This window comes from Epinephelus lanceolatus, chromosome 14 (genome assembly GCF_041903045.1).
Source record: "Epinephelus lanceolatus isolate andai-2023 chromosome 14, ASM4190304v1, whole genome shotgun sequence".
NCBI classification, from domain to species: Eukaryota; Metazoa; Chordata; class Actinopteri; order Perciformes; family Serranidae; genus Epinephelus; species Epinephelus lanceolatus.
In genome coordinates this window covers 43,233,620-43,258,720 of record NC_135747.1, presented here as the reverse complement: position 1 = coordinate 43,258,720, position 25,101 = coordinate 43,233,620, and the positions used below count along the sequence as shown (strand labels likewise).

Sequence of the window (25,101 nt, the reverse complement as noted above, 5' to 3'; positions counted from 1 at the left end):
ACCAAGCAGCAACCTTCAGGGCTGAAAACTGAAAGTGCCAAAAAATGCAGTTCATCTAACGGCCACAAGAGGCTGGCTCCAAGAGAGAGTCAATCCCTATATAGGCCCTTGTAGAGCCGATGTCACGATGACATCATGTTATCAGCTGGAGGTGCAGCTGCCTCTCCCCCACAGGGCTGTAGGCTCCATAGGAGTGTTAAAATGTGTTTGTCTTGTTGTGTTATTGGGAGCCAGAATAGAAGGAGTCATGGCTCAAAACCAGCCGCCACTGCCCGTCAACAAAAACAAAGACAACTATGGTTAAATGTGATAAGACCAAAGGACTGGACGGAGGCCATCATCAAAAATGCTCACCATTTCGTCCAATTATGGTCACTTCTGTCTTCAAGATGGCGACAGCCAAATTGCCAAACTCAGGGCTTCATATCTGTGTTGATATGACATATCGCCTAAATTCTGGTGATATTTAAGTTTGCACATCAGTTTCTGTATATTTGAATAGTGTGTGGTACTGGACTGTGCTGTGGTTATGTTTATAGTTACCTCATTTATGTGTTAGAATACAGACATTTATTTACGCCAGGTGTGGTGCTGTGAGGCAGTTTAGTGTGCATGAGATTGTGGACAACATCATGTGTAAAAGGCAACCTGAAGTTTGTGTTGATTTGGATCATAATAAGTTTTAGATCGTGTTATGTAGAGTTCAATTGTACAATAATGGGTAATACATGAGAATATATACGACTGGGGCATCGAGTCGGTAGTGGACCGTACGAGATGCAATTTTTTCCCAGCCTCACTTGACAACTGCAGAGCATCTGAAAAGGAACAGAAACACCTCACAATCTAAGTGGCTGAGGAACTGTGGTATGTTGAAACGGCCACAACAGGCACATTCGTGTACTTTGCATGTTTGCATTGGCCACTGTAGTCAGCAGCTCTTCTGCATCAGGCAGCGACTGAATACACTGACATTTAGTTTGTCAAACGTCATTATTCAGTGTTTTTACTGGTTCAAATCAGCTGGTGTGTTTGTTTCTGAGAGGAGTGAGACCTCTGTGGATCATTCAGCTCCTGATCAAGGAATTCTAACCAGGAGAAGTTTGAGCTGGTTGAAATCTGCAGTGCTAGTTCCCATTAAATCTCCCTGAATCTGACTCACTGTTTATTTAATGAAGTGATAACATTTAAACTGGGTGATTTTTCTCTGTGACAGTTGGAAGTTGCACTCAGTAATTATACCTTGGAAGCAGGTGGCTGTTCAGTGTGATGATCAGACTGAATTTATTTTTACCTGTAAAGCTGTAATTGTTTTGGACGATTTCCCAACTGAGAAAACAGCAGACCAGAAGGCTGGTGGTTTGAACCCCGGCTCCTCCAGTCTGCATGTTGTAGTGAGACACTGTGCCTGAAACTGCTCCTGTTGTGTTTATGCAGGAAAGAACTTCAGGTCGCTGTGGACAAAATGTCTGCCTCATGTAATCTACTGTAATCTCATGATATGCGAGGTATGAATTCTGCAGACGGCCCATCAGCACATCTGCTGACACCTCTGGTCAGGTATTCAGTTTGATACGATGGATAAATCCAGATTCATGTTGGAACAGGTGAGAAGTGTAGCGTCACGCTGCCAGCCAGCAGTCTGAGTATCTTAAGTGCACATGTTGGGTTAGTTTAATTCTCTCTGACAGGTGAAGCCGGGCCGGGGATGGTCTCCTCAGCCAAGGACTTGTTAGAACTGGAGAAGGTCTGATGGTTTTCAGCTGAGTCAGACTCAGTCGCTGATTCTCTGCTCTGTCATTAAATGATTAGCTCCATAACTCTGAACAGCTCTGTGTCGTTTCTGCGTCTGAGCAGGTTTTTATCGCTCGTCTCTTCCTCCATGTCTCACTCTGCTAACAGAGCTCAGAGCACTGCAGCGTGGACATAAAACAAAGTGGACATATTCACACACACACACACATACGAAAAAACACACAGAAACACCCACAGAACACACTTTGTGTCACTCCTTTCCTGTTTCTGTCTCATGTTGAAAAGGTTGTCGCTGCTGCAGATGTTGTTTCTGGCAGAAACCGTTTCAACCGAGGACGGACCCAAGTGGAAAGTTTGACTTTTTCATACTGTGAGGCTTTTAGTTTGGGTGTCACTGCGTGTGTGTGTGTGTGTGTGTGTGTGTGTGTGTGTGTGTGTGTTTGTGTGTTGGAGGAAAGTTCTGCTCTTTAACCATGGTCGTGTAATGGGAGCTAAAATTGGCCTGTTTGTGGAGGGTTTTGGTGGAGTTGTTTAATGTCGTGGGTGTTTGAAACAAGCTGGAGAGGCTTGGGGTGGCCGAAGCAAAAGACTAGACACATAAGACACATAAATATTAATTCCGACCATTTTACACTGATTATTCTGAACTAATGAAAAAATGATCTCATGTAGGGCAGGGTGAGATGGCTTAGTATTATACCTGCCTACTTGTATCTCCCCAAAATTGTGAAAATTGACATGTGTGTCTCTGTGACTGTCAGGGTAATTGCCGTTAAGTGTAGCAGAGGCTACTTGGCTTCTATTTACCTGGGGGTCTTCAGTTACCTGTGAGCGGTATTTTCCCATTTTCATCACTTCTCTGTGTCTGCAGCTGTCCGCCAGTAAAATCCAGTTTGGGTTGTTTAGCCAGTGTCGAGCTACAGCCAACCTCCGCTGCCAAGGAGGGCTCACCTTTGGTGGGGTGTATTTCCTGGAGCTTCAGGGCATAGTCAGTGGTTCAGAGCGGAGGTTTGAGGACAGTGGAAACATTTTTAGTCCAACTACCTGCAGCAGCAGAGTTCCTGTCATCTTTCCTCCTGAAAGAATCAAAGTAATGAGAGTATTTCAGCCGCTGAGGTAACGTCTCCAATTAGCTCCCTGCTTTGTGACGTGTCTGTGCGGCACAGTGATTACTAAAATGACTCTGATGATGTGGTGTTGTATTTCAAGTCAGTAGTGACGTGGTAACAAAAGTAAGGTCGCAACAAGTTGTTTGGTTTTTGGGGTAGCTGTCATATTATCACTGACATTTCATTAGTTATTAGTTACACTACTCATTACTGGAAAAAGTAATATTACTGTAACGCATTACTGCCCAACACTGATCGCAATAGACTACTAAAATACAAAATTATTAAATGAACTAATGTTACAGTAAAGTTAAATAATGTAGCTGCTGTCATGATAAAGTTAAAGTATTGTTATCACACAGTAAATAAAAGCGGAACCACTGATGCTTTTATTTTGAAACACCTAGCTCAAAATACATGTGGAAATATGATTAATTGGATTATAATCGCAAGAAGTAAAACATGTATAGGGACCCTGCCCACTGCGTGTGGATGAGGGGCCCACTTTCTAAAATGTCCTCCTGCCTGTATTATCCAGCAGCTGGCCTGGACGCGAGTGGTATCAATCTTGTCATCTAACATGAGGCAAGACAGGAAATACTCTTATTTTCCAAATATAGAACTATTCCTTTAACACTTCATCACAAAGATATGGTACGTATAAAGTTTAGTTAACGTCTGAGAGCAAAAATTCCTGTCGAAAATATTTGTTTTTGAGAAAAGCAGGCAGGTTTACACGTTACTTAGTTTCAAAGCTGAATGTCAAAATTCAACTGTGGTGCTTCGTGATATTTATTTTAGGTGGTTAAAACACATTTTGTTGCTGACCCCTCCACAGCAGGACATTTCTCCAGCCTGCTTCTCCAAACTGGGGGCATGTGCTCCTGTATCTACTGCATGTAATACACTGACTATGGAGAAGTACTGCACACACCCCACATCAGAAAACCCGAACTGTCCCTCACTTTCTCTTCCGTGCTCCTCCTCCTCCCTGTAGCTGTAGTTTAACCCAGTAGCTCAGTGACCTTGTATCAAGAGTATGAGACGGTGTTCACTGTGTGTGTGTGTGTGTGTGTGTGTGTGTGTCAAAGCAGCAAAGCAGAGTGCTGTGATTCTTCCTGACAGTTCTGCAGTGCGACCGACTCCACTGCAGCAATGCTAAACCTGTACGTGTGTGAGCGTGTGTGTGTGTGTGTGTGTGTGTTCCCTCATGCTGGCACATGGATTACGAGGAAACATCTTTACCCCCGTCCTGGTTTCGAAGGATTCTGTGCTCATGTCGGTCAGTCTGAAACCAGGACGTGTTCTCAGTGCAGGACTCCACCATCAGCATCCACATGTCAGTGTTACACACTCAGGTGGAGCTGCGTGCTTTAACTGTGCCACTTGGCTTCACAGCAGGAGGTCCAACACTGACCCATGATGTGCCGTTTCTTGGGACAAAACTATAAAGTTCCTCGCATTCACCCAGACTGTGTCGCCACTAGTCACTTTGTCACACACTTATCAAGGTCAGCAAAAATAATCGAGGTCCACGTGTCATACGATATCGTCCGTCGTGTTTAAATGCCAGGGCTTGGAATCACAAGAAGACCCACAATATGATATTATCATGATACTTAGGTCGCAATGCGACATTATTGTGATATGCTGAGTGAAGTCTGTCACTTGTAGTTTTACCCTTCGACAACGTCTTCCTCCACTCTGTAAAACTGCCCAGCTCCCAGGCCGTCTATCCATGAGAGATAACAGCAGCACACCGGCCGGATTATTTAAGTAACTACGGTGTCCCTGGAGCTTGCTCTGAATATTCTTAACAATTAAAGGTTCATTGCACTTTCACATGGTGTATTTGCATTATGGTATCATATAACCATCGTAACAGTCTCAAACTGACAGTTTATCACAGTTGGTTCTGTAACAACGTATCGTCCAACAGAAGTAGTTGTAATGACCAGCGTACTTCCTCCTGAGCCTTTGGAGAGACGAACATTTTGCACCAACACTGTTTCTGTAACTGAGGAAATATTGTGCACAGATTTGGTGTGTCAGCAAATGTTCCAGCAGCCCTCCATGCAACATTAGATAAAGAGGAAATGCCAGAAAACATCAACCAAGCTGTTTGTATGAACGCCTGCTTACTTCCTGGAAAGCTGGTGTTCTGGAGATGTTTCTACACTCCACAGTTACAAAGTGTTAAACTGTCATGTACATGTAGTGATTAGTCAGCAGCAGCAGGTCTAGTTTCTAATTCTTCTTCTTCTTAGTTAAGTTTTTTAAATTTGAATTCACAGCATTAAGGTTGATTTTACACCTCACTTCCAGCAGACGAGCACCGGCTCTGTTTTATTCAGTTTTCTGTTGCCCTCCGGTGCTGGCAGCTTGTGCCCCATTTGAATAAAACAAGCAGGCTGCGGATTTGACCCCAGGGTGTGTGTGTGTGTGTGTGTGTGTGTGAGACGCAGTGCTGTGTTTGGTGTGTAAGCCGGTCACCAGGCAGAACAGTATATAATTTCCTCCTGCAGCTCAGCAGCCGGGTCGAGGGTTTGACTCCCACCAGACCTGAAGAAGTAAAACTTGCTTCAGCATCGACTCCTGATGATCTGAATGCTGCTGGGTGATTTCCAGCCTCACAGACGCACTGTGGAGTCATTAGATTTAACCTGTCTGCGGCCTTCAGCTGCTGTAGACTAAACTGTCTGCTGTCAGGAGACACGCTGTTCTAAATAGGTGCGTTGGGGGTTAACTACCACCCCGACGCCTCGAGCTCCTCAGCTGCAAGTAACTCACACATGCTCACACACATCCGTTTCGTTTTTCTTGTGAGGACCCTGTAGGGTTGCAATAGTTTGAGATTTTCATGGTGCTATAACCGTCTGAGAAAGTATCGCGGTTTCATGGTATGATGGTATTACAGCAAATGTACATGGTGTGATAACTGTCAACTTTTATATCACGACCTGCCGTATATTGCTGCAACCCGAGGACCCTCATTGTCAAAATGCATTTCCTAACCTCGAAACCCAACTTTAACCTACAACTACCAGCCGAGTACTCCAGTCTGGATTTTGCCACCAAAACTGTGTTTTAAGCCAAACATGAACTTTTTCTAACAGTAACCAAGTGTTTTTTTTGTTTTATATTCAGAGGACTTTTCTGTTATTTTTCATGCCCGCGCACCGTGAGCAACACCCTCAGAATGATGACACTCACCACAAGTGTTACTTGATTAAGGCTGCTGTCAGCCCTAGAGTGGTCTCCTCTGGTCTGAATCAGGGACTCATGTTGTTCCAAAGTTGTATAATTGCCTAGAGTTGGTTCATGTTCTCACGGCAGCATTTACAAGAGGACCAGATCAAATGCCTTGTGTGAGAAAGCTGCTCTTGATTGGTCAGAATTTCCATGTGGGAAAAATCCAGGAAGTAAAGCAAACGTTGAAGAAGAGTACACTTGCAAGATAAATGTGACACTTTCTAATGTCACAATGGAGGGACAACTACGCAGGTTGATTTTAGCGCTGCTCATCGTGGACTATATTGCTGTCATTGTTCATTTTAGTCAAACCATACAGTTTGAAAACGAGGCGCGGCTCCAACTAGAAAACAATGTTTTGATGCATTGGATGTGCTGAATGTGCATATTAAGGCAGTACAGGAGGAGGTGCACATTAATAATCCTCCAGGACTGTAACATGCTCATGTTTAATATGAAGTGTGCGCTGCACATGTGAGCATTTTTGATGATGGCCTCCGTCCAGTCCTTTGGTCTTATCACATTTAACCATAGTTGTCTTTGTTTTTGTTGACGGGCAGTGGCGGCTGGTTTTGAGCCATGACTCCTTCTATTCTGGCTCCCAATAACACAACAAGACAAACACATTTTAACACTCCTATGGAGCCTACAGCCCTGTGGGGGAGAGTCCTGTCCTGCCTTCAGCTAATGAAATGACATCATTGTGACATCAGCCCTAAAAGTATCCACACAGTAACAACAGAGTTTTGTGTATTGTTTGAAACTTAGTAAACTTCTGACTGACACATTATAGTCACATGACAACATGTTGCGTACTGACCTATCAAACTAAAAGAAGTCCTGGGTGGATCTCAGATGGTTACTGAGTGATGTAAGTTTGTGCTGCCATCAGGATTGTTTCCTCTCGATGCTTTGAGGAATCCAAATGATTAAGCGATGCATTAGAAATGTTGCAACAATGTCTTTATTGTTTGAATTAAACGTGTCCCAGTTTGCCAGTGATTCTGATCATTTGCTATGGAAACTCTAATCACGGCATTATACACACTGTTAACTGAGCAGCTCCCTGAAATTAGATTTTCAGGTCTCATTATGGGTGAAATAATGAAGAGGTGAAACTATTGTTTTCAATCTGAGATTTTAAAGCCTCTGTTTTGGCAGGCCGTGTTGTTTTGTAATACTCTTTAATGCGGCCTGTTGGGCAACAGAGGAGTCATAAATCGGCCGGGACGGAGAACTAGAGCTTCAGCATCACAAAGCCTCAACAAACATGTTAGTACTCACCAGGAGAAAACCCAGCAAGGTTGGTATTTACCAGAGGTTGCCTGTCTCAGAAGTAGACAGAAAGGAGGTGTAGACAAGTAGTCGATTAGTTGATGAGTTGATCAATAGAAAAACGTTCCAGTTCCTCCAATATGAGGGTTTCCTCTTTTCTCATTTTATTTTGCCTTGGTTCAGACCTTTGAATTCAACAACCACGAGGTCGAGTTCAAAAGTCTCATTCTTACTTAGAGTCCATACACATGTCACGTCTTCAGGTGGCTGAAAAACACAAGGTTGGGCAATGGGTGCTGAGGTTTCAAGAGCACAGTGGCAGGTTGCGTCTGAGGTTGCTAAGCGATGTTCACAAGCGTCGTATCACAGCCTATTTACCTGAAATCCTGAGTGCAGAGCTGATTTTCTGTTTGTGTGTCGGCCTGTTCTCTGTGGGACAGATGTGACGCTCTGACAGCTCTGCACTAACATGATCAACTTCTCCTCCATATTCAGCACACACTGAAGAAGGAAAGATATCTGTCAGCTGTGATTGGTTGTTCCTCGTCACATGACATGCGTTGCACGCTGCTACGTCCCAGAAGTTGAACTCTGTTTATCTCAGGGTGCAGCCATTGCACCCTTGAAAATAGACGCTTGGGAACACATGTGCGCCACTATGGTGGTTGTTATGGTGTTTGAGCGTGCCTGTCACAGGTCTACATTGAAAACAATCAATTACAGAGCATTACACAGTCAGGCTCCCTCTTATGTGGCTCAGCTACTCAACCCGTATTCCTCAGCTCGCTGTCTTTGATCAAATACGCTAAATTTGTTGTCCGTCCCTCGCGCTCGCCTGAAGACCCGTGATGACCGAGCTTTTGTGGCCGTAGCACCTACATTTTGGAAAGTTCTGCCTGCTCCCTGATGATCTGCTGATTCTGTGTTTCTCCAAAAGCCAGTTAAAGACACACCTGTTTAGACAGGTGTTAGGTAACCTGTCTGCACCAGAGCTGTATTTTAATCATATTTTGTGTCTTGTTGTGTTTTGTGAAACCTTTTTTTTTTTCATTGTGCAAATAGTTTTGCTGGTCATGCACTTTTAACCACGTGGCTCACGTAGTCTTCTGTCTTGTTGTGAAATGTCCTTGTGAATCACATCGTGACCTGTATCAGTGAAAAGAGCTATATTTATAATGTTTTACATACTGACTTATGTGAGCTGTTTCTCAGCTGGTGTCAGGCATGACACATCTTTAGTTACAAAGTGACTAAAGATGTTTAATCAGCATTTATGCAGCTGAAATAGGCTGAAGTGTATCGCCATACGAAGTTAAGGAAGTTTGCTCCTGGGTTCATTTGAGAGATGAAGCTGAAATGAGGTCTTAAGTTGCCTTTCTCAGTTATTTAGATTTACTTTTGAATAAAGCTGCACTTCATTTATTTTTGGGTCATTAAAGACCAACGGAGCGGTGTGTTCATCGAGCTGTTAACCAAATCACAGATGACAATAGACGACGAACAATCCCAAACTAACAAGCCAAAACACTAAATGTTTGCAGGAGAGATGTTTCTACAGAGATGCCAAGAAGCTCTGGATCAGTGACACTCATTAGGAGAGACGAACCACAACACAATGATATTTATAGAACTAAGAGATTGTGATTAACCCACAATCAAAGGCGTTAACCACACCGCTCCCCTCGGAGTTCTTTACAGAGGGCAGATGGTCAACCACCAGCTTATTAGCTAATTCTTCCTAATACTGTCCTGTGATGTAATCGGTTGCAACACTGCGGGATGAGGAACTGTTTTAAATGACACATCAGTTTTGAATTCCTGTGTTGAGATGGAAAGTGTGAAGATGTCACAACCACATCAGAACGTTACCACATGAAGGAAGGATACATCAAGTGCAACAGGTCATGAAGAGCGCACGTTGTTCTGCTACCGTCAGTTTGTTTGTTGTAGAAACGCCTACAGATACAGATCTATAGAATTATCAAAGATTAAGATTCCCAGCAGTGATATATAAAGTAGCCCAATGAAAATAATCTCATCTTTACAAGCTGCAACAACACATTCTCCGACCTCGTCACATATTGACTTTTGGTCGTGGACTTCCCATCCTGAGATATGACGTCCAAGGTACCCTGGGTGTGTTGGTTGTTGGCGTTCTGGGACACCGTGTCAACTTCAGCCTGTTACATGCATTGTCTGTTTTCAAAATACACTTCCTAAAGTCATATAGACATATTTAGAGAAATCAGAGTTAACAGTTGAGCCATCCCCAGTGATTACCGTTTTTGGTATTGCTGAAGAAAGCAATCATGTCTCTGTGTTTGGGTTAATGGGTTCAATATGTAAACAAGCATTCTTCCTAATGCTTGCAGTTTAGCTCATGTTAGGTGTTCCCAGACCAGATGAGATATATAATCCCTCCAGTGTGTTCTGGGTCTGCCCCGGGGCCTCTTACCAGTGGGACGTGCCCAGAACACCTCTAACAGGAGGCGCCCAGGAGGATCCTGATCAGATGTTGAACCACCTCAACATGAAGGAGCAGCGGCTCTACTCCGAGCTCCCTCCAGATGTCTGACTCCTCCCCCTATCTCTAAGGCTGAGCCCAGACACCCTACAGAGGAAACTCATTTCAGACGCTTGTATCTGTGACCTCATTCTTTCAGTCACTACCCAGAGCTCATGACCATAGGTGAGGGTTGGGACGCAGATGGACCAGGAAATCAGAAGCTTTGCCTTCTGGCTCAACTTTCTCTTCACTGCAGACACTGTGCCAAACCACTGATCCATCTCACGCTCCATTCTACCCTCACTCGTGAACAAGACCCCGAGATACTTGAACTCCCTCGCTTGAGGCTGTAACTCTCCCCCATATTTTTGTGTGACAAACGTCCATTAACAAAAATGATTCAAGGTTCAGTTATAGTAATAAAACATTTCTTCAACCAACAATAACCCTTTTGTTTTCATACCTTTAAGGGTCATTCTGATTCTGACCGCAATATTTTCTGAGACAGTTATCGTACCAGGAAAATCTTTTACCGTTGCAACCCTAATAATTACCTCCTACACACTCACTTAAAAATATGAACTATCCCTTTAAATATGTGTGTGTGCGTTTTGGGAGTTGCAGGGTGCATGATTTCATCCGTCACATGGATGTGTTCATCTGTGTGTCGTCCTTCCACAAACTCACTATGTCTTACAAATACAAAGAAACATCAACATGTCTGTCACATGAAGAGAAGAAATTCACACTGTTCCAAACACACACACACACACACACACACTTCAATCCTTTGTTGCATAAGATCATTAGCAGCTCTCATATGATCAGTAGCTGACAGCTGAAACAACAAGAACACCATTGTTGGGACAAACACACATTTATCCGCCGTCTAGCAGTGTTCTGCTCATGGGCACATCAGTGTTACTCATTGACTCGCAGCACAGAAACCAGTCCGGGGATTCCAACCAGCAACTGTCCCGTGACAAGCTGACGTCCCGGACCTGCACAGCTGACTGCAATATGCCTGGAAAACAAAGCTGGTGCTATTTAACTTTGTTTATGCCAACAGATGTCGTAAAAAGAGCTGACGCAGCTCGTGGCCTCGTTCCTCTGTCGTCCAGAAACTGTTACATCATAAAAGTGTCCACAGCTCAGCCTGAAGGTCCACTAGGTAATGAAAAGATCATACATGGATACAAAGAGTGGCTCTCAGCTGAGTTCACAATGCGTCTGAGTGCACAAATACATAAGAACATTTCCACTGAGGGCTGAAGATGGGTCAGCTGTTTTTAATGGAAGAGACTGTGAAAACAGAACTGGATAAAACCAGGTCGTCTGCAGGTCTTGAAAAAGTTTTACATCCAACTTATAAATATAAGGTCTTAAAAGTCATTAAGAAGTCTTAAATTTGAATTTTTTTTATATTTGATCTAATTCATATATTCATCTTTAACTTTCCTTCTGTCAAAATGACTCGAGCTCTTCTGTGTGGAAGTCCAGTTTGTGATGTTACGAATCTTTAAACCAACCCACCTCTGCAGGAAAACACATGCCTACTACCAGACCTTTATACTTATTTGCAAATCCGTCTTAAAGGGATAGTGCATCCAAAAATGAAAATTCAGCCATTATCTACTCACCCATATGCCGAGGGAGGCTCAGGTGAAGTTTTAGAGTCCTCACATCACTTGCAGAGATCCAAGGGGAGAGGAGGTAGCAACACAACTCCACCTAATGGAGGCTGACGGCGCCCCAGATTCAAACGTCCAAAAACACATCATTGAAACCACAAAATATCTCCATACTGCTACCTCCTCTCCCCTTGGATCTCTGCAAGTGATGTGAGGACTCTTAAAACTTCACCTGAGCCTCCCTCGGCATATGGGTGAGTAGATAATGGCTGAATTTTCATTTTTGGGTGCACTATCCCTTTAATTTGGTTAGAAATTAACTCTGGTACCTGTAGACACTGTAAAATACAACAAATGATAATGATGACAAATCAGATTACAAACAAGAATTTGAAAACAGGTTTTAATGAATGAAATAAGCAACAAGGAAACACTAACTTTAGGTCGGCTGTCAAATTGTCCCTCATTCCCAAAAAACTTAACGTATCACCAGGGAAAGAACAGCACCGAGTACACATGCAAAGTAAAACACATAGTAAATGTGTAACATGCACAAGAGTCCACAGAAAGGTCCAGTGATGGAGGAAGTATTCAGGCATTTTACTGAATTAAAATTACAATACTACATTGTAAAAATAATCTGTTACAAGTAAAACTCATCATACTTAAGTAAAAGTACATATCAACATCATAGTATAAAGTACTGAAAGTAAAAGTACTCCTAATGCAGAATGGTCCTTTTCAGATTCATATGTTAAATTACTGAAATATAATTAGTGATGCTTTAATGTGTACGTCACTTTAATGTTGCAACCAACCGAGTCTCACCCCGAACATGGTGAAATGTGGCGCTTGGTCAGTGACTTGTCAGACACAGAGGAACAAAGCCTGATATGCAGCTGGTCACTGTTATTCTGTCACAGCACTGGACGGGGTCAGAGGGGAACACAGCGGGACAATAATGTAAGTTAAGGGGTGAAAGGTCAGAGTGGAGCGGGTGATGGGGTGGTGGATAGGTCCAACAACCACCAGCTTTCATCCGGGAGGCCGGTGTTCACTTCCTGTAAGACTTCCTTCTTTTTCCTAAACGTAACCACATGTGTATTGTTGTACCGACGTAGTGCTTTTATTTTGAAAGAGTCTGTATGCAAACTGTACATTTCCTGTGAAAACAGAAGTGTATTTTGAAAACAGACAATGCATGTAACAGGCTGAAGTTGACACGGCGTCCCAGAACGTCAACAACCAACACACCCAGGGTACCTTGGACGTCATATGTGGACGTGGAAAGTCTATGACCAAACGTGGACATGTGACGAGGTCACAGTGAGGATGATGATGGTTTTCTCCAAACTGCTGACTGACATGAGGGCCTCATACAGCCCCACCTCAAAAGATCCAAGCTGTCCCTTTCGCTTTTCCGTCCACACCTCCATCACTCTGTGTGTTTGTGTGTGTGTGTGTGTGTGTGTGTGTGTGTGTGTGTGTGTGTGTTCTCGATAAAGGTCAGACGTGATTGAATCTGACGAGATGACGTCTCGACATAATGAGCTGTGATGATTTAGTGAAATGTCACCAATTCCAGCTGAATCAGCAGACGCAGATCAAGAGAAGGAAAATGAGCGACTGAGGAGTTAAGACAAAGTCGCAGAGGAGGCAGAGGATGAAGAGGAGGGCTGTGATGAAGGGCAGAGAGACACAGGGACACACTGGGAAGCAGAGGGACTACGGCAGTGTGTTTTAAATGTTGCTGCATGTCAGTTATTTTTAGGTCACACACATCCAGCCTGCTCAGCATGAAGGAAACACACACACTAGTGCCACCTGCTGACTGTACGTTTGGTGTGTAGACAGCTGCCAGGTGTGTGTGTGTGTGTGTGTGTGTGTGTGTGTGTGTGTGTGTTGCTTCCAGTTTTTGTGCTCAGTTTGGCAGCAGACGCTCTCTGAACTGAAGATGAAACTTTTACTCACATACTTCTCTGTAAAACTGCAGTTTAAACTAATCTAATTTAATTTCAATGTATTTTCCAAAATGACAGTGTTCCTTTAAAAACTATAGCTCCCTACAGGCCCCAGATCTTTAGGCATCTTCTAACCAAAGTGTGGTTTTCATATTGTGCTGTCAGCAGGATGGAAGACGCGTCTGAAAGGAAATCTGATCATATATAATAATAAATGTTCTGTGTGTCTCTGCAGGCTGATTGAATCCCTCCTCTGCGTCGTGTGTGTGTGAGCTGGACTGAGCGCTGTGAGCAGACCAAAGGTAAACAGCTTTAAAACCACTCTTATCGTTTCATATCTCGCTGTCACATGTGGAAACTTCTGTTCTGTGTTTGTGCTGATCTCTGCTCCATGTTTGATAGCGTTCACTCTACAGAGTCGTGCACTCTGTCAAACTATGTGGCCAAAAGTATACGGACCTTTTGGGTACTTCTTGTCTCAGGCTGTTGGGGTGCTTCGGTTGAGGCCTTAATTTCCAGTTAAGAAAAATCTTAATGATACAAAACACAATTTTATTAAAACAGCTGTGTGCTTCCATCTTTGTCCCAATCATTAGAGAAACCACCTTTTATGTTTCAAAATGACAGCGACTACATTTTCACACATATTCCGCTATTATTCTGAATATCACTGTCCTTCCATTTCAACTACTTATCCAATGCCGGGTTAGTGGGAGCAGCAGGCTGAGCAAAGTATTCCAGATGTCCCTTACCCCAGCAACGCCTCCCAGCTCCTCCTGGAGGATCTGGGGGTTTGTAATCCCTCCAGTGTGTTCTGGGTCTGCCCCGGGGCCTCCTACCACTTTGACATGCCAGGAACACCTCTAACAGGAGGCGCCCAGGAGGATCCTGATCAGATGTTGAACCACCTCAACATGAAGGAGCAGCGGCTCTACTCCGAGCTCCCTCCAGATGTCTGACTCCTCCCCCTATCTCTAAGGCTGAGCCCAGACACCCTACAGAGGAAACTCATTTCAGACGCTTGTATCTGTGACCTCATTCTTTCAGTCACTACCCAGAGCTCATGACCATAGGTGAGGGTTGGGATGCAGATGGACCAGGAAATCAGAAGCTTTGCCTTCTGGCTCAGCTCCCTCTTCACCACGACGGACCGGCAGTAAAACCACTGATCCATCTCACGCTCCATTCTACCCTCACTTGTAAACAAGACCCCGAGATACTTGAACTCCTTCACTTGGGGCAGTAACTCTCTCCCAGCCCTGAGGGGGCAATCCACCATTTTCCAGCAGAGAACCATGACCTCAGACTGGAAGGTGCTGACTCTCAGCGCCTCCTGAGTATGACAGTATTCAGATTTTAATACGTGTCATGATAACAGCAGGTTCACTTTGGATATTGCAAATGAGGCCGTATTCCAAATGTAGCATTTTCTGAATAGATGATGGATGTGTCAGTATTAGAGTTTTAGGAGCGTTCGTCGGGCATGTACACAGCACGTTCAGATAACACATCTCAGATGAGGTTTTTAGAGCAATTTCTGACACACGGCCTCTCGCTTGTTTACAGTCAGCTTTGTGCATTGTACACAAACCAACTTGTCAACAGTTTGCAAGGTTGTCCAAAAGAAGAGCCCACATTTCTGGTCAGGAGAAGCACACCTGCTTTTAAACATTATTAAAGACTTGGATATCAGCAGGTTTTTGGATATGCGCAAATATCCCAACACTAACCTTTTCAAGGCCCTGATCCCACAGAAAGCCTTTTTCAGAAGGGGGCAGCTTTTGTAATAGTTTTTAATGAGAATTAAACTTTTGCTCGTTGTTTTAGCGCTGCTACAACCCTCACATTTTTGCACTCTAGGCGCCTGTTGTTTCAGCCAGAGCACTCTGAACTTCTTGAGTTGAAAAAAACTTCAACTCAGAGCAGAAAAGCGCCCCACGTCATCCCTGCTTTTCCCCCATTGTCCAATGGGATGATGTGAGAGGCGGGGCTTCTGTGGTGGTCACGACAACAAGTTTACAGTTGGTAACCAATGGAGGAGAAACTGGTGGTAGTGGTTGCTGGATACCCAGAGCTATACGACTTCACAAAGCACAGTTAGCACCATCTCAATAGAAAACAGCAGATAAGTGCAGTACTGTAAACGTCCATGATGGAGGAGAAGCTCCTGGACCAACTGGTGGTACTCCCCATGATCCAGCCTCTTTTTTAGGGTCTCATGTACCCACACAGATCTCTGTTTATCTGCTGACAGCCTCTCACCCTCAACCAGAGCTACAGACAGCACCCTCTGCCTCAACATGGCAGCAGCTACACACTCATTACTGCAGGATACACACAATGAATAAACAGTACATTGATTACATGGGAATGTTAGGAGGTGATGCGGTGGTTGCCTGGCAACAATAAAAAAACACAGCAGGCATCTTTTTTACTAGTGGCATTGGGTTAAAAGAAAAAGGCAGTGCGGCACGTCCCATGTGACGAGGGCCCAAGACGGTGGTTAAAGGAATAAAAAAGGAGGCTGTGTTCTTAAGGTTCGGACACATCGTGGAACAAGTGATAGCCGTGGCTTGTTTCCATATTTTGATGTAATTAATTGGAATATGCCTGGCTGCGTGTAAACAGGAATGTTAGTGGTTATAGTCTTTTAAGTGTCCACATACTTTTGGCCATATTGTGTATTTCGAAATGTTTCCAGAATGTTCGGATTGCTGCTGTTACTGTCATTACTGTTCCCGCTGCTTGTAGACCACCTCTCGAGCCGCCCTCTGTCAGTCCCTGGCTGTAATGTTATTTAAAGTGGTCAGTGGGGTCTGGAGAGGTTCGAGCTGACATCTGGTTCAGACATACTCTCTAACATTCGCTGTTATCCCACAGTGTTCATAGCTGAGGCCACAGCATACCCAAAGCACAGCATATTTTTCTATTAACGTCCCGTATATCAGTTCCTCTCTTTCAGTCCGTAAATATCAGGACAGCGCTCATCTGATGGTTACAGAGCGGAGGTTTCCAAAATAAATGTTCTTGTAGTAACTTTATGACAATTAATCACTCCCAGCCTCTTCTGGGCTTCTGGGTTTTTATGCTCGTGTTCCATCCCTGTTGAGATCTGTGGAAAACTAAATATCTCTGTGGCGAGAGGCTCCAGCGTTTACCCACAGCCAAGTCCTGAGAGCCAGAAATATAAATCTGTGGTCAGCGCAAACTAATTCCTGGATACTTAACACACAGCTCATGTCGTTTTATGTAACGGCCTGAAGGGCTTGGTATAAATACTGGGAAGTGACATGATACTCTCTGTGTGTTGGAACTTTTCTTTTTGTCAGAGTAAAGTTTCTGTGCCGTCTCCAAAAGCCAACAACAGCTTACCGTTAAATAAACTCATGTTCGTGAGTTGTGCCAAATGTTCCCCAAGGGTATCAGTCAGCGGTCATTACAAAATAATATATTTAAGAAGTGTTACAGGAGAGTGTGTGCTTTGTGCTCATGTTGAGGGGCAGTTAGCTCTCAAGATAAAAAAACTTTTTGTGACTGTTGTCTCTGTTTACATGAAAATACAGAGGCTCAGACTAATACCTGGAAAAGAATCAGTCACCTCAGACTCCCTTATGTAATGAAACCTAGTTTACTACTCCAGCAAGTAGGTTGAACCATATTAACGACCTGCAGACCTGTTTTCTAGTCCCTATAGAGTCCACCAGCCAACATGAGCTTCATACTTTGAAGATGTCGGCTTTCCCAAACTAAATAAATACCTCACATATAAACACAAAACTGCTCAGTTAGCTCGGCCTGGTTACGACGAACATATCTGCTAAAAAAATAATTCTTCCATAAACAGATTTAGCTCCTACATACACAAACTTCATGTATATATTTAAGCTAGCAGCGCTGTGTCACAGCTGATGGAGGACGCCAGACGTTTCCAATCATTCAGGAGCAGTCTAAAGTCCAACAGTCAAAATTAATTAAAAAAAAAAAAGATGTAATCATTTCCAAAATTGACATCATGTTTTTATATAACAACATATCCTGCTTCAGTCCAATTCTGATGTCACTCAGCCTTTTTAAAAACATCTCTTCACTGCGGTCACTCCGACTGTCTGCACTCCAGGGAGGCTCCTGCACTGACGAATGCCATAAATTATATGAATTAAAGAAAGCTGATTTAATAAAAAATAAGACCAGCTCATTTAATCCGATGAATCACTGAGCCTTTATAAGTATGCTTGAGAATTTCTGCCAATGCAGTGGTTCAGTTTAAGTTCTGAAATTGTTTTATTGAAGTTAATTATTCTATAAATGTTCCTGCAACAGCTGCAGACACAGAGAGGAGCATCTGTTCATCAGATATCCTAATAACACATTTTTAGGAGGCTTTTTGCTCCTCAGCTTCTCCGCTAATTTTAAATAAAGAACCAAAAATGTTTCAGATATATTAGTAATAAATGTTGACTTTCACTGTGCTTATATTAACATATTGATGGGAGAAACTTTGACCCATGCTTACCAACATATTGGAGGATGGGACATTGGTGACACAGGTGGTGAGGTGGAGCCCGACTGTAGACTTTGTTGAGTATTTTTTGGCGAATGCTAATTTTTAGATTTTGTCTGTACGTACATTTTTAATATGGATCCTACACAAGTGTTTTAAAATGAATGAGACCTCAGGTTTGTGAGGAACCATCAGTTGTGACGAGGTCTTCACTGTGTGTGTGTGTGTGTGTGTGTGTGTGTGTGTGTGTGCATGTGTGGGATGCTGCCCTGTTATCACTGGGCTTTGCAGTGAGTTTAGCTGCACACACGCTGCAGCTGCAGTACTGATGATCATATCAAAGCAGTGTGTGTGTGTGTGTGTGTGTGTGTGTGTGTGTGTATATACATATAAATATACACAGTGTGTGGTTGTGGGTATTTATGTAGGAGTGGCTCTCGTTTATTATAAGGAGCTGTAAAGGTTTGGCGACATAAAGCAACGTACAGATATATATAGTAATGTCTAATCATGACAGATGTGAGTGAAGCTGCAGACATCATGGAGCAGAACACATGAGAATATATTTGTTCTTAGAATCTATGTTTTTAAGAACGATACTCTTTGTTAGTTACTCTGTGTTTTCAGCCATGAGGTAGTAGCACAGTAAATCCAGAGAGACATATCCCAACAACATGAGAGTGGACTGTCATGAAAGTGCTGCAGGGTTCAGACTACACCATACTGTTGTAACATGTTACAGTGATAATATTAAGGTAATATATTACACCCAACACTGCTGAAACCGTTTTCTGTACCAGTCTGTAAACATGTTTAGTTCTGCTGTAAAGTTGGACATTGTAATACGGGGCTCTGTGGGGATTGACTCGCTCTTGGAGCCAGCCTCTAGTGGACATTTGAGGAACTGCGATTTTTGGCACTTTGCACCATGTTCACTTTTCAGACCCGACAGTAAAGGTAGATTTGTACTTTTGCATCAGCTCTATGCAGAGCCTACGCTGTTGTGAGCATTTATGTGTGTGCGGTGGTGTGCCTGTGTCACTCTGCAGTTACACCTCCAAACCACCAGTTGGCAGTGGAGTTTCTGTGAAGTGCTGTAAAGTTTAGACAGTTCAAACCACACATTAAACACACATTAAACACACACTAAACATGGCTTAATAGAGTGTGCCAGGGCTGACGTCAAAACCCGGAAGTTTAGCATCACGCTGGTTCCCGGAAGAGAAAGTGACATACATATGAACACCTTTCATACCACATTTGAAGCTTACATGCAATCGCCAGAAGTAAAAAGCTAACGTTAGGCTTTAACGGACTACATGACTACTCTATGGTCGCATGACTCTTGACGTCACCGCCACTAAGCTTTCAACTGATTTCGGCCGCTTTATTTTAAAAACATTGTATAATGGGGAAATCGGACTGTTTAAGCTAAATAAGAAGCTGTAATGGCGGACTGCCAGCACTCTGGCCTGTTCGGGGGTGATGACGTTTAATGTCCCCGACAGGGTTTGTAGTCGTATTGAGTAACTTGTTAGCAACCGCCTTTTTTAAGACACGTACACACACAGTGTGTGGAGGCTTTATTGTCTTCACAATTTATTGTTTCTTATCTGTGAAATTAAAGTAAATCAAAGCTTTGTTTCCACTGAGGGAAATGGTTTCAGCTTACAGAGACAGACAGGAGGTCTGCGTCACTGTGATGTGTGGTTACATTGATGGGGAGGTGCCTACGGCGCAGGTACAGCTTCGATTTGATGCAGAAGTATAAATCCTGCTTTACTCTCGGGCACCACCTCAGGCCAGACTTCATGTATTTGGCCCCAGTGTTGGAGGTCGGGATCTGAGAACAGACAAGCCTCCATTTTTTCTCCATCATGTGCAGCTGCATGTACGTTCATATATCTGCCTCGCATGCCACCTCAGCGTCCAGCCTGCTGCTGTTACGGGGGAAATGTTTTGGGCGTCAGAAGCAAAGTGGCACCAAGAGTGACTCATAATGTTCATGTTTAATACATCCATGGAAAATCCATTCAGTTACAGCAGAATCAACTTCCTGTTGCCTCCTGTTTGTTTCTGTTGCTGCAAAAATAGAACTCGTTTGTTCTGTCCTAAATCTGGAACACACCACTGCGTGTGTGTGTGTGTGTGTGTGTGTGTGTGTGTGTGTGTGTGTGTGTGTGTATCATGTTACACACTGGCAGCTGAGTACCCCTGGGATCTGCTGGGTCCAGCCTTGGGGCTGAGACACACACACACACACACACACACACACCCACAATGGGGTGTAATTTGGGCCACATCACATGCCTGCATACATTCATGTGTTTATCTCTTTTCTCATAAAGTGCACGTGCCTGTGCATGTGTTTATGACTCAGTGCCACTACCTTTGGCAGCGCACAACAGAACAAAGAAGAGGTGCAGACGTGAACAAACCCTCGCGCTGCAGAGCCCAGATAAAATGTGGAACACTATAAACAGCGGGGGATTGTGGCTCCGCCCTGTTTGTGTTTGGTGAAGATGAAACACTGAGTGCTCAGTGTACGTACAGCGCTGTGGGTCAGCAGGGCGACTGTAGTAACATGAAGTATTCAAAATAAAATCTAGCACAGCTTGGCTGAGCGGAGTAAACTCAGAGCTCCACACCGTCTGTCTCCACCTCCCACTCCTGCTCTGGATTAACCTCCCTTCCTCTTATTGAGAGACGGAGGCAGATGTCGATATGAGGCAGGGAAACAGGAGGAAATGATGTAATCCCTCCTGCAGGTCTCGGGGGAAGTGATATCATTGTTGCTGGATCAGCAGGCAGCTCCTCTCGTCCTCCGCTTCCTCCGCCCCTCTCCGTCCTTCTTCCTGTGTGGTACAAACATTTCTGTCGGGTTATGACCTCAGTTGTGAATCAACATCAGAATCTTTTCAATTACATATCACACATAAAGGACTGAAACATGCTGCTGATGTTTTAAGAGATGTTCTGAGACCAGCTTTTCCTCCCTGATGTGGACTCTGATACCTGATCTTGTGTATGAGCAAATACCCAGTGCCAGTCCGATACCATTGTCTCAAATATAATAACAATACCAGCTGCGTACGACTGATCCTGTTTGGATATGAAATGATTGTTATGGTTGTTGGTCAGGGCTCAGGTTGAATCCTTTGTGCAACATGAACAAATACATAATGAGACTGAATGCTGTTGCATGCAGCCGTCTCACCTGTGGGAGATAAGATAAGATAAGATAAGAGAACACCTCCAGTGTCGACAAACTGCTGATATTTCGCTAACAGCTAACAATATTTACCAGAAATTAATTCTTTGCTGCTTCAAACATTAGTTGCCAGTGGCTGCTCAACTTGATGTGAGGGCGACTGTTTGATTTTTTTTTTTTTTTAATGATCATTTGTTAAAGTTAAAGTCCCACTGATTGTCACACACCTGAGTGTGTGAATTTTGTTCTCCGCATTTAACCCATCCCCTGAGGGAACGGTGAGCAGCAGCGGTGCCGCGCTCGTGGTGATGTAACCCCCCAATTCCAATCCCTAATGCTGGGTGCCAAGCAGGGGGGCAATGAACCAATGAACCACGAACCCACGACCTCCCAGTCTCAGGGAGACACTCTACCGCTAGGCCACTGAGCTGGTTGGGCGTTTTTTTTGTCATTGTTGTTGTTTGTTTGTTTTTGCACGGTGGTGCAGTGGTTAGCATTGTCACCTCACAGCAAGATGTGTCAGCGTGTGACCTGTCCAGGGTGAACCCTGCCTCTCGCCCAGTGTCAGCTGGGATAGGTTCCAGCCTGCCCGCGGCCCTCAACAGAATGAGCGGTTACAGAAAATGAATGAATGTTTGTTTTTGCCTTTAATGATAGTATAGCTGAAGACTGACAGGATAACCCGGTTTCACTCTGGAGTTGTCAAAATCTGGTACTTGGTGTCAGACACTAATGAAGAAAGCCGTCCTTACACGTCACGTCAACGAAAGTTAAGGCAGCAGAAGTCTGACTGAGTAGAGTTGGCAGGACGAGTGGTGGATGGATTCAACAACCACTGACTTTCACCCAAGAGGTCGATGTCCGCTTGTTTGTGTGTTTAATCACAGGTGGGGTTCAGGTTGGGGGACTTTTATGAACGGGTGCAGCTTTGACTTAGACACAATGTTGGGTAATGGGTCGGTTCTGTAACTGAGCTTTATGGGTATGGGCAGGTGTTCCCATACAGCACTCTGACATAGACTGTGTGAAATAATGTAAGTGTCTGCAACAGTTGTGGCCGGAGGCTTTTTGTTTTGGGGTTGTCCGTCCATCCGTCCCATTCTCATGAACGTGATCTCGTGATCTCAAGACCACTTGGACTCAACAATGAACTGATTAGAATTATGTCTAACAGGATAAAATAATGAAGGCCAAAAGGTCAAAGGTCAGCTTGACTTCCATCCAAGCATCCATGTTTTAGAATTTGTAGCTTCTTTGCACCAACGTACATATCTGAAGGATCATCTACTGTCATGGTAACACGAGTCTGGACGGACGTGGACGTAAACTGTAACTGCAGCTTGCCTGCCATTTAAGTGAAGACAGTTTGTCCTGCTCTTTGTAAAGCTGTCTGACCTCTCTGCATGTCTCTTCTCTTCATGTCTTTCCATCGATTATTGAACAAATTAAAAACACATACACTTAATGGACATGTTTGTTTGTCAGAACTTGTGTTAGTGGTTTGTTGTTGTTGTTGTTTTTTTGTTGGATCAGCTTTATGGTCAGTCGAGCTCTTGAAATCTGGTTGTGGAACATCCTGAAAGGCCACTCTGATGTCTTCCAGCTGGCGTCTACACGTTGAGTGAATTATCTGATCTCCAAACTCGAGCACAACATGAGCCGAGCAGAGAGACTCCCACAGGGTGCATCATGTCTTCGGCATGAAGGAGAAGACCAGCGAGCATAAAACAGTTTCACTGCAGAATTACTGTCTGACTTGGCAGCCCTTCAGGCCTCACACACACACACACACACTGGCTAGCTCCTTTAATTGATGTCACAGTGTGAATCCTTGGGCTAATTATGTGCCCCGGCGAGACACAAACATACACAAACACACACACACACACACACACACACACACACACACACACACACAGGCTCTGTGTGTGGTTTATTTACAGTGTGTAGTTGAGCGTGAACGATGACATTAAAACTTAAGAGTCTGAGAGGAAATAAAATAAAACATGTTGCGGTGAAACCGTTTATTCTGTTTACTTTGTTCTCTAACGTCAGATGGGATTCCCCTCAGTGTCAGCGAAGGACAGTTTGGGAAGTAGGAAACACCCAAAAAATAAAAATAACCAAGCTGCTTATATAAAAAAAGAACCTGACAAACAGGGGCACGTCAGTATCTTTTTTCCAAACGTTGATTTTGTCAGGAGTACTACTGTGCAAAACTCAAATATACGTACAGACACAGAATCATATAAAAAAGTCCTAAAACAACCCGTTCTCACTCTGAAGTTGTCAAAAACCAGCGCTTGGTCCGTGACTTCTGGCGTCAGACTGCGACAAAAAAAAGCTGTCCTTTCACGTCTGCATGATACACAGCTGGTCACTGTTATTGTTTAACAGTGCCTGACGTTGCAGAATGGAACGTGGCGGGACAACAATGAAGGTTGTGGCAGCGAACGTCCAACTAGGGCAGGCAGCAGGGGTGGATGGGTCCAACAACCACCGACTTTCACCCAGGAGGCCAGTGTTCACTTCCTGTAATATTGTAAAGCCAAACCCTGTTCTGTTTTCCTGAACCCAACCATGTGTGTGTGTTGGCTGAACAGATTTCCACTGCCTTAACCTTTGTTGTTGCCCCACCATGTTTCCCCCTGACACCGCGGGGCACCGTTAAACAATAGTATTTATTCGCATTTTCAAAAATTGCGGAAAAAAACTTGGATGGAAACACCAGAAATTCGAAAAAAGGCTGAAAATTTGCGAAAAAGTTTTTACGCTTAGAGGGGTGGATTTGTCAGCGTATCGATAAAAGGAAAATGCGACTTTTTGCTATGGAAACAGGTTTTGCGAATAGACGATGACGTACCGGCACACAGATCCTCAAATGTGGCCCTTGACATACAGAAATGTTTCAGCCAGAGTTCGTGAGTGAAATGCTGCTGGACAACTACTTCCCAACAGTCCTTCACACGCCTACGTTCCCATACACATGGAGAACGACGCGATGGTCTCCTTCCAGCTATTTCCGACAGTACTCTTAACATTAAACTTCTTCTTTGTCGTCTCTTCTTCAAGATGGTTAGGTACGCTGTGAACGCTGACAAAATGCTAACCAGAGTTCTCCCAAGAGCCGACAGGTTTATCAGGAATCTGTCAATGGTCAGTTGTCGAGTGTCAGTTGAGTGTGTTGTTGTTTACAGTGGGCATAAGATGCTCTCTTATGACGTCATCTCATGGCGCACTCTTCTTCTGCGGGGGTGTTTTTATTTTGTTCATTTTTCACGAGAAGCGCCACCTACTGCTCTTCCTGTTGACTCCCAATAATCACAAAACAATAGCGAAGGGAAACGGGCATAAATTCGCATTTTCTTTTGCGCATTTTGTGCGTAAGTAAGTGCGTCCATGAACCCTAGAAATGCGAAAAAACTCTCAAATATGGAGAAAAAATTTTTACGCTCTCATGAGGTGGTTTTTCAGACTTGTCTTATAGAAGTATATCGCAAAAGTGTAATGGAAACACTTTTTTCGCAAATATACGTCACCGGACTTGACATTGGTGAATTCCTCGTTCACGATCCTCTCCCAGAAATCCTTTATCCGTGGTCGCTGCCACACATAAGGACTTTGCCTTTAGAATACCACTCGCTCTCTTCGTCTTCGGTTGTAGACTACTGCGGCAGCAGCAGTGGAAACCGAGATGATTGTTCCAGCTCGCAAGAGATTTGGAATGTCCACCTTACTTCCGCAAACAAAGTGGAGTCTCGCAGGACGATATTTTACCAGAATTATGGCTCATACGCAAAACACCTTTTAATGGAAACACCTGCAAGTCGCAATTGTACTTTGTCAAAACTTTAGAAATATCACATTTATTCTGCGCAAAACTGTGATGGAAACGTGACT

The 25,101-nt window shown here is 43.8% G+C and overlaps 1 protein-coding gene across 4 annotated transcripts in view; it reads left to right on the top strand.

The window, feature by feature from the left end:
• Positions 1-25,101, top strand: part of raph1a (Ras association (RalGDS/AF-6) and pleckstrin homology domains 1a) — a 94,284-nt gene that overhangs the window by 18,805 nt on the left and 50,378 nt on the right. For all 4 annotated transcript variants that reach the window (XM_033617427.2, XM_033617425.2, XM_033617428.2 and 1 more), the window contains exon 2: positions 13,725-13,791. The gene's annotated coding sequence lies outside the window, so the exon portion shown is untranslated. The remainder of the gene's footprint in view (positions 1-13,724; positions 13,792-25,101) is intronic.